We start from the raw sequence: 12562 nt of genomic DNA, 5'->3' as shown, positions 1-12562 counted from the left end.
GCTTTTGTTTTAGCAAACGTTACATTCGGATGTGATCAAGTTTTCACAGGTAAAAGATTTCGCGGGTGATAATGTAATCATGAAACCTTGACCAATACAAAATCAATAGCACAGACAAAAAATTAATTCACACTTATTCAAAGTACTATATCCCCTTCAAATCTTCAGCGCAACATATCAACATTACCGTTACCAAGACGCTTAAACTTTCAACCGTACCAAAATAAAATGACTTAAAATTATGAGTTTTCACAACAAATTTCAGTTTGGTTACACTAAATCATCTAACCCAATGAGTATAAAGCAACTACCTTTAGTTTGAGTCAAAAGCCACTACAAAGAAGCACAAAAAACTAGGTTCCTTGCAGCTACTAACCAACACTTGTGTCGTTCTTACATTTACGCATTTATTATCTTTCGTTCATTAAGTGGGTTTGAGTGATCTTGATAGAATCACTACTCGGCTAGTAGTCTTGTAGAATTACTAGCGTTGTTTGGGTCCCAATATCCTAACAAATTTAACACCAATTCTAGCATAAAAGTCATTGAACCCCAAATCGCCCTAAACTCTGAACTAAAGCTTAGTCTGGTAAAAGAGTAGAGCTGTATAGAGAAGAAGATTGGAAAACGCTTCTAAGTACAAGCAGCGTCTCCAAGATGACTCCATGAAACTGTATATTGTGGAGGCTAATGACGAATAGAGGTAATTCTTATAGTTTGATTATGTATGCGTAATTTTTAATGTTGATGTTTACTTTATGTTGTTACTTGTGCTCAATAATTAATTTACTTTTTATTAATTTATTTAGTGTTTGACATCATTTTATAGGACCCGGTATTGGCAAGGACTAAGATAAAATGGTTGGTTAGTAGCTGTAAAGGTAAAGAACCTGGTTTTTTGTGCTCCTTTATATAGGCTTTTGATTCAAATTTAGAGACGGTTGCTTTATACTCCTTGGGTTGGATGATTCTGTGTAACTAAACTGAATTGTGTCGTGAAAACTCATACCGTTAAGTCCTTTTATTTTGGCATGAGTGGAAGTTTAAGTGTCTTGGTAATGATAATGTTGTGGTTGAAGATTCGAAGGAGGTATGATACTTTGAATAAGTGTGAATTAATTTTTTAAACTGTGATATTTATATTTATTTTGTTAATGCTACGTATTATAATAATCGCAAATCAAGTCCTAAAGTGAGATCAATTTGCTTGCCTTTATGTATCCTAAATACTTACGATGTTTTTAGGCCTTGACATGGTGAACATTAACAAAGGTAATGTGGTCATGGGGCTAGCAGTTCCCTAATACTTGCCAGCCTTCTACAAAATTTCCTGAATTTTAACATCAATAAACATCCACTAACAATTCCTCTAATTATAGAAACAAAAAGCACCACAATTCGAAAGCCAAAATGAAACACATAACCTCAATAAGATAAGCAAAGAATTCGCTGAACAAATCAAATAAATAGGGAGAATAAAGTGTAAGAAACCTAACTTTGAGTGGAGCGGGATAGCAGAGCTTGAATTAGGGTATGAAATATCTGCAAGATGGTTTCAGAATTTTTTGGAAAAAAAACAGAAAACATAATATAAATAAAGCCCAACCAACAAAAAGTTGGTTAGGCCCAAATACAAAACTGGACACCCTCGTGATTAAATCATAGGGCCCAAAACTAAAATTCAAGATCAACTCCTTTACATGCCGAGCATTAAACGAAGTACGTAGCTGAAAATAAGCCTATCATCATCAGGAGGTAGTTTGTGTTTACAAAAGGTAACCAAGGATTTGAGACGTAAATGTAAAATCGTAGTGAATGACAAAATTTTGCTCCCATAACCCATAAGAACCTAGTAAACTTAATCTTTTTACCCATGTTCATCTAACACGAGAATTCTTCATTACACAAGGCATTATTTCTAGCTAGCCAAATACTTCATACGTAGTTGTACCGAACTACCTAAAACACCAACTTGTACCCAACGATATACGTGATTTTCCAAACTTCGTTCATCACCAGGGTCCAAACTTCACAAACTTTCATTATTTGAATTGTCACGTAGTGAATTTGGTACTTATATGCCATTCGACCCACCATTCGACCATTTCCCTTATAACCTAGGTCCCATGTATATTCTATCTGGCTAAACAAGTGATCAGTTCTTATTAGGGTGAGTGGATGGCTCACCGTATTTACTCATCTCTCTTATAAGTCATCGTAGTTCTTCATTTCAATAGAGTGTGTGTTTGGGTTTACCAATTTTTCTACTGGTTTTGACATCTTACGAGTGTATAAGACATCAGTAAAACCGTCAAACCCATCATCTTCGGATTCGACTTGTAGAGAGGAGTCAAACATCTCTTTGTTGATATTAACATCTTTAGACTAGCTTGAACTTGCTTTTCTTAGCAATTTTAGAAGAATTTTAGTGTGGATCATTTTTAATGAATTTATTATTAAAATATTAAACCATTTGCACTAGTGTTTTGAACGTGGCACTATTGTGAAATAGAGGGTGCATTGTGTTATATGTTTTGTTGTGGTGTTTTATTGTGGGAAGGAAAATATGCTCATATGACATTTCATGTTTAATTTTTTTAATTTGATTAAATAAAAGATATTTTAATTAAACATATAGTACTTATTGAATAAAAATTACAAAAACACTCGAATTATATAAATTAAAATCCTAAGACAAAAAAATATACTTAAGTTAAAATTTAAAAACTAAAAAGTAAAAAATTACATAAAAAGTTGGTAAAATTAATGTGATGACCCGGAAATTTCGACTAAATTTAAACTTAATCTTAAATGATTAATGATTTCGACACGATAAGCAAAGCCTATGAAGTTGAATCTCAAAATTTTGAACTATTCAATTACCCTTCGGTTGTTCTCAACGATTCGCGAACCATTATATGTAAATAGATACATATATATACTATAACTTGAAAACGTAACAAAGTTTTAATTGCATGATACCATACATTAAACTTATTGGTTTATATATCTATTTGAATATATATGATTTCAAGTTATTTAGTAAACGATAGTAACATTCGTTTATTGATTCGATTGATATTTAGATAAGTTAACTAAAGCGTTTAAGATGAACCAGTAAAACACTAATTTGCTACAGTGTTTTCAAATTGCCACATTACTCAAAATGTAACAGTGTTTTCGAAAATCACTATTTGCTACAGTGAAATTGACTTTGCTACAGTAAATTGCTACATTAAAAATTGACTTTGCTACAGTAACTTTGCTACAGTAAAACACTATTTTAAAATGTATTTTAACAAATAGCGAGACGATGATTTATAGAAGTAAATGACCAAAACACTTAAATGTATAAGTTATAATTTGAGTGATATAATTTAGGAATAATTTAAGTTTATATTGTGACAAAGGTACGAGTCACAAAACGAAAAGTACTAGTTTTCTAAGCGTACGAAAATGCGTTCGAGAAACCGGAACCGGGACATAAGTCGAGTGATGACGTACGACTTATCGGAACGAAAATTTCAAATTAACTATGCACGTGAATTTAATATAATATATAATTAATTATATAAATTATATATATTATATTAATATTTAATTATGTCGACGAACTACAAAACAAATCAAATTTGAGCTGTCATTTAAGCTCATGCGATCGCATGAGCATACCAAAGAAACTCCATGCGATCGCATGGAGGCTGGATCCAGAAAACATCTATAAATTCAGTCGAATTCGTTCCATTTTTTTTTCACATATATTACTCCGTATAATATTTATTATTATTATTATTATTATTATTATTATTATTATTATTATTATTATTATTATTATTATTATTATTATTATTATTATTATTATTATTAATCTTATTATTTTTATTATTAGTGTTATTATTTTTGCGATACAAAAATAATAATGTACATAAAATATTACGACGGAGTGCTGTCCAAGTAATTTTCAAAACGAGTTTCCAAGCGAGCTAGAGCTAGGGAAAATATGGGTTATTACCAAGGAGGTTATGGGTAATGTTCGGGGGTATTTTTGTGAAGCAAACCTCGTGTTTATCATCTCCGATGCGTCTACGTGCTTTCCTACAATATTGTATATCAATATTAAAGTGTGAGTTTCATATGATCCCTTTTACCCTTTACATTTTTGGGCTGAGAATACATGCAAATGCTTTAATAACTGTTTTACAATAATTATAAAGTGTGAGTTTCATTTGCTCACTTTTTAATTGCTTTTGCAATATATATTTTTGGGCTGAGAATACATGCACTTTATTTTAAACGCAATGGATACAAGTACATACTTAATTCTACACTGAGTTTGAACCGAAAATCCCTTAGCTTTGGTAACTAGTAGCTGCCAGTACATAGGACTGATGGGCGCGAATAACAGTATATGGATCCATAGGGCTTGACATCCCCGTCCGAGCTAGAGCGCTAGCCTTTTAACGGACGTGTGTTATTTGAGTTTAGGACACGTTGGTTGCGTGTATTAAAACGAATGGGGTATTTATCATTATAACGTTAAAGTTTAGTTACCAGGGTGCTCTGTTATGTAGAATCTATTGATAAATGTTTCTGGATGAAACAACTGAAATCTTGTTATCCACTTTTATATGCAGATTATGCGAAACACTAAAACTATGAACTCACCAACCTTTGTGTTGACACTTGTTAGCATGTTTATTCTCAGGTTCCCTAGAAGTCTTCCGCTGTTTGCTTATATGATAGACAAGCTATGTGCATGGAGTCTTACATGGCATATTTTTTAAGAAAACGTTGCATTCACCAATTCATCACCATGTACCTTATTTAGACTGCATTGTCAACGGAAGTACTGTTGTAAACTATTATATAAGGTGATTGTTTATATGTAGAAATCATCAGATGTCGAAAACCTTTGATTTAATATTCATTTATGGTGTGCCTTTTCAAAAGAATGCAATGTTTATAAAACGTATCATATAGAGGTCAAATACCTTGCAATGAAATCAATGAATGACGTATTCGGCCAAATGGATTTGGAGCGATCGTCACAGTTGGTATCAGAGCGTTGGTCCTAGCGAACCAGGTCTTACATGAATGTGTCTAACTGATAGTTGTTAAGATGCATTAGTAAGTCTGGACTTCGACCGTGTCTGCATGTTAAAAGTTTTGATTATCATTTTTTGTCGAAAATTACATGCTTATCATTCTTAAGTCTAGACACATTTTGCTGCATTGATTGCATAAATAGTGTATAGACAAAAATTCATATCTTAGCGTATCTGTTACTGTAAACTTTTCCTGACATCTTCCGAAAATTTCTCCGTGATTTATGGAATTTGGTATTATATATACATATGTAAATTATGTATTGAAGAATACCAAACTAAATTCTATAATATATTTCATATCAAAAATCATCTATCTAATTATACAAGATGGATCCCGTATCTAGTTCAAATTCCTTAAATTTCGACAGCTATTCCGATATGGATATTCTCCTGAACTCTGAAGAAAGTGTAACTGGAATGGATCAACCAACTAGCCATCATCTATTCTGGATGAATTGGGGATGGGTTCGTAGCCTACTTAATTATTGGAGACAAGAAGAAGGCGATCCCTTCCATCCACCACATTGCCCTCTTGGCGAAGAACCTGAAGCACTTACCGGCGAACCTGTTCGTAATACCATTTTCTCTCTCATTTCCAGAGTATCTAGTCATGATTATATACTATCTCACATTCTAAATCTTATTCGTCCGCTCGTCCGAATCGACAATCATCCCGGTGTAGTAGAAGAAGTCAACGAGCTTCGCGCTCGGGTAGTGGCTTTGGAGAATATGGTGCAAAGGTTACAAGCACCAGCAGCATCACCGGCATCAACAGTACCACCGACAACAACACCAACAGTACCATTACCACCACCAATAACATCCGCATCGCAAACCTCAACTTCACAATCTGTTCCACGAGCATCAACGTCATACGCACCGTAGTTACCAAGAAATACCAGCAACAATAACCGATGAAGTATTAACTCATTTCCCCTGAAGAAATTTTATGTATATTTAATATATATGATTTTTGAAATCAAAATAAATCTTTTCGTACCAAGTTATTACGTGTGAATCTTAACTGGTAGGTACTACTCGGTTAATTCATATTACTAATATGCTATGATGTACATACTTCGTTAATGACTTAACCATCGTTAACTACAATCTCTGTTTCCAACTCAATGAATTCCATTTCATAATAAACTAAGTATATTATTCAAATATATGGTTGATTTTATACTTTCATCTTCGATGTATTCGAAACTTTCTAGAAAACATCATTCGTACCTTGCGAAGTTAGCAAGAGTTCCATGAGCACCAACATGATTCACTGAGAAAATATCAATAAAACTGAGTATTGATTACATTAGTGAAATACTCCGTAAAGATTATTAAATCTTTAATGTTTTATTCATTTCTAATTCAAATCAAAAATCAAATGAGCTTAATATGATATTAACTCATCAAATCTGTATTACATCTGAAGAAAATATACATACATATATTTTCATAAAGACGGTAATAAAAATTCTTTTGTACAAAATATTACTTGTGAAATCTTTAACGGGTAGGTAATTCCCGGTAAATATTTAAGTTCACAATTAATATGTTACACTGTACATTCTTCAACTTTGATTCAAAAATTATTAATTATGCTCACAGCGATATACAATCGTTTCCATACAAATTCAATTACATATTCTGGTATTGACGGATCAGAATCCAAGTCAAGATTTAACGGGTGACATCATTCTTAGATCTCTACATCTTTCAAAGCTATACTTTGACTTCAAAAATGTGAAAGATCCTTTAGCATTGTTATTACTGAAAATAACCTTGCAATTCCTTTCCAAAAGTATCCAGTATTATCAACCGTTCAACCAGTCAACGATGACCTTTCAGACTTGTAACTTTGGCATATACGTTTTTGTTACTGGGGAACCTTTCATGTTCCACCACATTAGCAGTAAATTTATCAACAACTTCATTGATCTTTGACCTTCCGAAAAATCCTTATACTCATTGAAACCGTATCATGTACTCATCCACATCTTGTAACGGCAATTGCCATACCAACTATCAGGAATTAGCAATCAGTATTTTGAAATCTTGTAGCACGTCTACGCCAACAGTTATATGTGTACATATAACGTCTACCTCTTGGACTTACATACTTCGAATGTGAAGTTTCCGAAAAACAACCCAAACTACTAAACTAGTTCTCCGAATTTTGGAAAAATGTTGATGAAGCAGCAAAAACTGTAAACGACCTTAACAGTCAAAAGTTTGATGATAAAGAATAGTATGGTGGTAAAGCTGAGAAAAAGAGAAAGTTTGGAACTGGAAAACGGATTGAGCAAAGTATGAAAGAGGCTGTGGATAAATCACAAGGACAAAACCTGTCTTCAAAGAATCCAAATGATTCAGTATCTGTTGAAGCCATTAATGAATACCTTGCTTCCGAATCTAAACCCTTGCGGACAATATTCTTCATCATCCTCTGATATTAGAAATTCTAAGATATCATCGTATCTTTCATTATAAATATCCTCCATATTTCTGGAGATAATTTCATAATCATTCTTATCGAAAATCAATTTTCTCTTTACGATATCTGTGTTACACCATAAAAGAAACTATTTTAGTTTCTAAATTCTAAAACTTTCAAGTTTAAAATATAAATGTTTTGAAGTAATGTTGGGAATTGAAGCATGAGTTAGTATAATATAATGACACTTGATCAACGTGATTATATTACAGTAAGTCATGCTGAGTTTCTAATGGAACGTGATAAAGGTTCACAGATCCCACCCTCATCATGAACCATGTTACATAACTCTTTCATTCTATATAATCTCTAAATATATCAAGAATATATATTTCTTGATGATTCGGTCTTTTCCGGATATTCTGGTAATTTGATAAATCAAGATCGTGCCATTACGATTACCTTCTCGGAACATTAACTATGTTCATCCAAAACTCCATACCTACGAATTCTGGACCATTACAAGAGATGCCTAATCGCAAGAAGAAGAAACGAAGGGACAAAGCTCAGAAATAGAAATTGGAGTATAAATCGCAGCAAATAGGAGGGAGTATTAACTGTGAATGACAATGATTATAGAAGACAAAAGTAGGGACATTGAAATATAACGGAGAATAAAAAGCCTATAAAAACAAATAATTTTACAAACCGTGTATATCAATGCGTATAGCAATATAAAGACACGGGAGAATGATAAATACAACAATCCCTAGAGCATAATAGAAATAAACAGATTCTTCTGGTGGGAGCTGGAAAAGAAGGATGATTGTGGCAAACATCAATATTAGGTCAAGAACCAGAACTGGATTGAGCATTTTCATAATCTTTTGAGTGTATTAATTGGGAAAGAAAGTAGGAGTGGTAAAAATAAATGAAACGGAAGAGGTCAATTTATAGCGAAATATCTGACATAGAAATCGAGGCAGATTACGCATTTAATCAAAGGAAATCCTAATTTCCGCAAATTCCGAAGAATCAAATCTTATTTAGATTATGAAGATTTTCTATTCCTTAAATTCCGGAAATCAAACGTTACTACGTCAAGAGATAAGACGAATCTCTATTCTCCATTTCACTCTATTACGATAACTTCTCTCATACGCTTCGAGTAATTGGATTGTTTTGTCCATATTATTCAACGGTGATAAAATTCTAATTATCAATTCATATTCGTCATGAAAACATTTTTATTGTTAGCCATGACGACCTCACTCAAATTTTGGGACGAAATTTCTTTAACGGGTAGGTACTGTGATGACCCGGAAATTTCGACTAAATTTAAACTTAATCTTAAATGATTAATGATTTCGACACGATAAGCAAAGCCTATGAAGTTGAATCTCAAAATTTTGAACTATTCAATTACCCTTCGGTTGTTCTCAACGATTCGCGAACCATTATATGTAAATAGATACATATATATACTATAACTTGAAAACGTAACAAAGTTTTAATTGCATGATACCATACATTAAACTTATTGGTTTATATATCTATTTGAATATATATGATTTCAAGTTATTTAGTAAACGATAGTAACATTCGTTTATTGATTCGATTGATATTTAGATAAGTTAACTAAAGCGTTTAAGATGAACCAGTAAAACACTAATTTGCTACAGTGTTTTCAAATTGCCACATTACTCAAAATGTAACAGTGTTTTCGAAAATCACTATTTGCTACAGTGAAATTGACTTTGCTACAGTAAATTGCTACAGTAAAAATTGGCTTTGCTACAGTAACTTTGCTACAGTAAAACACTGTTTTAAAATGTATTTTAACAAATAGCGAGACGATGATTTATAGAAGTAAATGACCAAAACACTTAAATGTATAAGTTATAATTTGAGTGATATAATTTAGGGATAATTTAAGTTTATATTGTGACAAAGGTACGAGTCACAAAACGAAAAGTACTAGTTTTCTAAGCGTACGAAAATGTGTTCGAGAAACCGGAACCGGGACATAAGTCGAGTGATGACGTACGACTTATCGGAACAAAAATTTCAAATTAACTATGCACGTGAATTTAATATAATATATAATTAATTATATAAATTATATATATTATATTAATATTTAATTATATAGACGAACTACAAAACAAATCAAATTTGAGCTGTCATTTAAGCTCATGCGATCGCATGAGCATACCAAAGAAACTCCATGCGATCGCATGGAGGCTGGATCCAGAAAACATCTATAAATTCAGTCGAATTCGTTCCATTTTTTTTCACATATATTACTCCGTATAATATTTATTATTATTATTATTATTATTATTATTATTATTATTATTATTATTATTATTAATCTTATTATTTTTATTATTAGTATTATTATTTTTGCGATACAAAAATAATAATGTACATAAAATATTACGACGGAGTGCTGTCCAAGTAATTTTCAAAACGAGTTTCCAAGCGAGCTAGAGCTAGGGAAAATATGGGTTATTACCAAGGAGGTTATGGGTAATGTTCGGGGGTATTTTTGTGAAGCAAACTTCGTGTTTATCATCTCCGATGCGTCTACGTGCTTTCCTACAATATTGTATATCAATATTAAAGTGTGAGTTTCATATGATCCCTTTTACCCTTTACATTTTTGGGCTGAGAATACATGCAAATGCTTTAATAACTGTTTTACAATAATTATAAAGTGTGAGTTTCATTTGCTCACTTTTTAATTGCTTTTGCAATATATATTTTTGGGCTGAGAATACATGCACTTTATTTTAAACGCAATGGATACAAGTACATACTTAATTCTACACTGAGTTTGAACCGAAAATCCCTTAGCTTTGGTAACTAGTAGCTGCCAGTACATAGGATATGGACTGATGGGCGCGAATAACAGTATATGGATCCATAGGGCTTGACATCCCCGTCCGAGCTAGAGCGCTAGCCTTTTAACGGACGTGTGTTATTTGAGTTTAGGACACGTTGGTTGCGTGTATTAAAACGAATGGGGTATTTATCATTATAACGTTAAAGTTTAGTTACCAGGGTGCTCTGTTATGTAGAATCTATTGATAAACGTTTCTGGATGAAACAACTGAAATCTTGTTATCCACTTTTATATGCAGATTATGCGAAACACTAAAACTATGAACTCACCAACCTTTGTGTTGACACTTGTTAGCATGTTTATTCTCAGGTTCCCTAGAAGTCTTCCGCTGTTTGCTTATATGATAGACAAGCTATGTGCATGGAGTCTTACATGGCATATTTTTTAAGAAAACGTTGCATTCACCAATTCATCACCATGTACCTTATTTAGACTGCATTGTCAACGGAAGTACTGTTGTAAACTATTATATAAGGTGATTGTTTATATGTAGAAATCATCAGATGTCGAAAACCTTTGATTTAATATTCATTTATGGTGTGCCTTTTCAAAAGAATGCAATGTTTATAAAACGTATCATATAGAGGTCAAATACCTCGCAATGAAATCAATGAATGACGTATTCGGCCAAATGGATTTGGAGCGATCGTCACAGAAATTACATAAAATAAAGAGTATTACTCGTCATCTTCATTCCTTGTACCTTCATTCCCCGCATCTTCATTCTCGTCATCCGATATCTCAATGTACTCCCTAAACTTGCGTCGTAAAAACTGTTTAAACTTATTCCCGCGTTTGACATCTTTTTTGTTCTTCATGTTCTCAGTTGATGTGGTCAAGAAACCGATACCCAATATAGTTTATTGTAGCGCAACGTACTCTTTGAACTCAACTGACGCTTCTTCCTTCCTCGACATTAGAGATGAATTTCGTTTTTTGTAATCATTCATAAAGTCATCCAATTGTGGATGAATTTGACCGACGCGAAGACGTTCCGCGTCAGAAGACGCAGAGCTCCTAGCTGCTTTCCTAGATTGCTCAAGTCTAGGTGGTCGAGGAAGTATGTCTTCCCCGAACATATCGTCATATTGGGTTTGTGAAAGATCAACTGGATCAGATGGATCATCACCTTCATCTTCCCTTATTTTATTACTTTTGGGTAAAAGTGAGTAACTTTGATTTGGAAGTCGAAATCCAATATTTATAGGCTTTGACAACCGACCCATACGGATATGTTTGTTATCTGCACGGTTGTGTATAGTATTCGTATGGGAGGTGATTCTCACACTCCAATGTTTTATCCATGCACACTTTTGTATCATAAACTCACAATTATACTCCTAGATTAATCTAGGGAGCTAACTTATATTATTATTCTAAGTATAAATAAGGCTATAATAGTAAGTTAGGTGTGTATGAATTAAAAAATGGTGTATGAGAATCTCCTCTCTATTCTTATCCTTTGAATTGTTTTCTACGGATGTGTCACACATTCGTACAGATGCATACGTTTTAACAATTAAGAACATATGTTTGATTACATAACGATATAATAACTTAATAACTTAATAAGCAATAAAGCAAACAAATTTAGATTTGTTTAGGGTTTATGAAGTATACATGTAAAGATGAAGATATAGCAGAAAATGACATATTTACCCTCACATGCCTTGCACATGACCTGATTTATCTGAAGTATTTAACATTCGTTAGAAAAAAGGACTATCTCATCAACTTTTATAAACTACAAGGACTATATAGATCAAAAACATACCCTAAGGACCATTTCAGCAATTTATTTGGAATCCCAGGGACTATCTCTGTATTTAAGTCAAAAATCTACAAACGTAGTATCACAAATCCCAAGATGATTGACCAATTAAATTTAGGTTTTTATTTCTCTCGTGACTCTCTTCTGTCACTGCAACCTTATTTTGTATACAAATGTTTGTATACTTATGTCGACATATCCTATCCTGTGGTTATGAATGTATCACTTGTCTTGTTTGCATTGATTTCGGCATGTATAAAATGAATTTACTTCATTCATTTATTTGCGACAGAATTTTTCTATGAAGAATTTTTGAATCAAGGATCGGAGAACTTGAAAAA

Source organism: Rutidosis leptorrhynchoides, chromosome 10, assembly GCF_046630445.1.
Source record: "Rutidosis leptorrhynchoides isolate AG116_Rl617_1_P2 chromosome 10, CSIRO_AGI_Rlap_v1, whole genome shotgun sequence".
Classification (NCBI taxonomy): domain Eukaryota; kingdom Viridiplantae; phylum Streptophyta; class Magnoliopsida; order Asterales; family Asteraceae; genus Rutidosis; species Rutidosis leptorrhynchoides.
Note: the sequence above shows the minus strand (reverse complement) of the source record.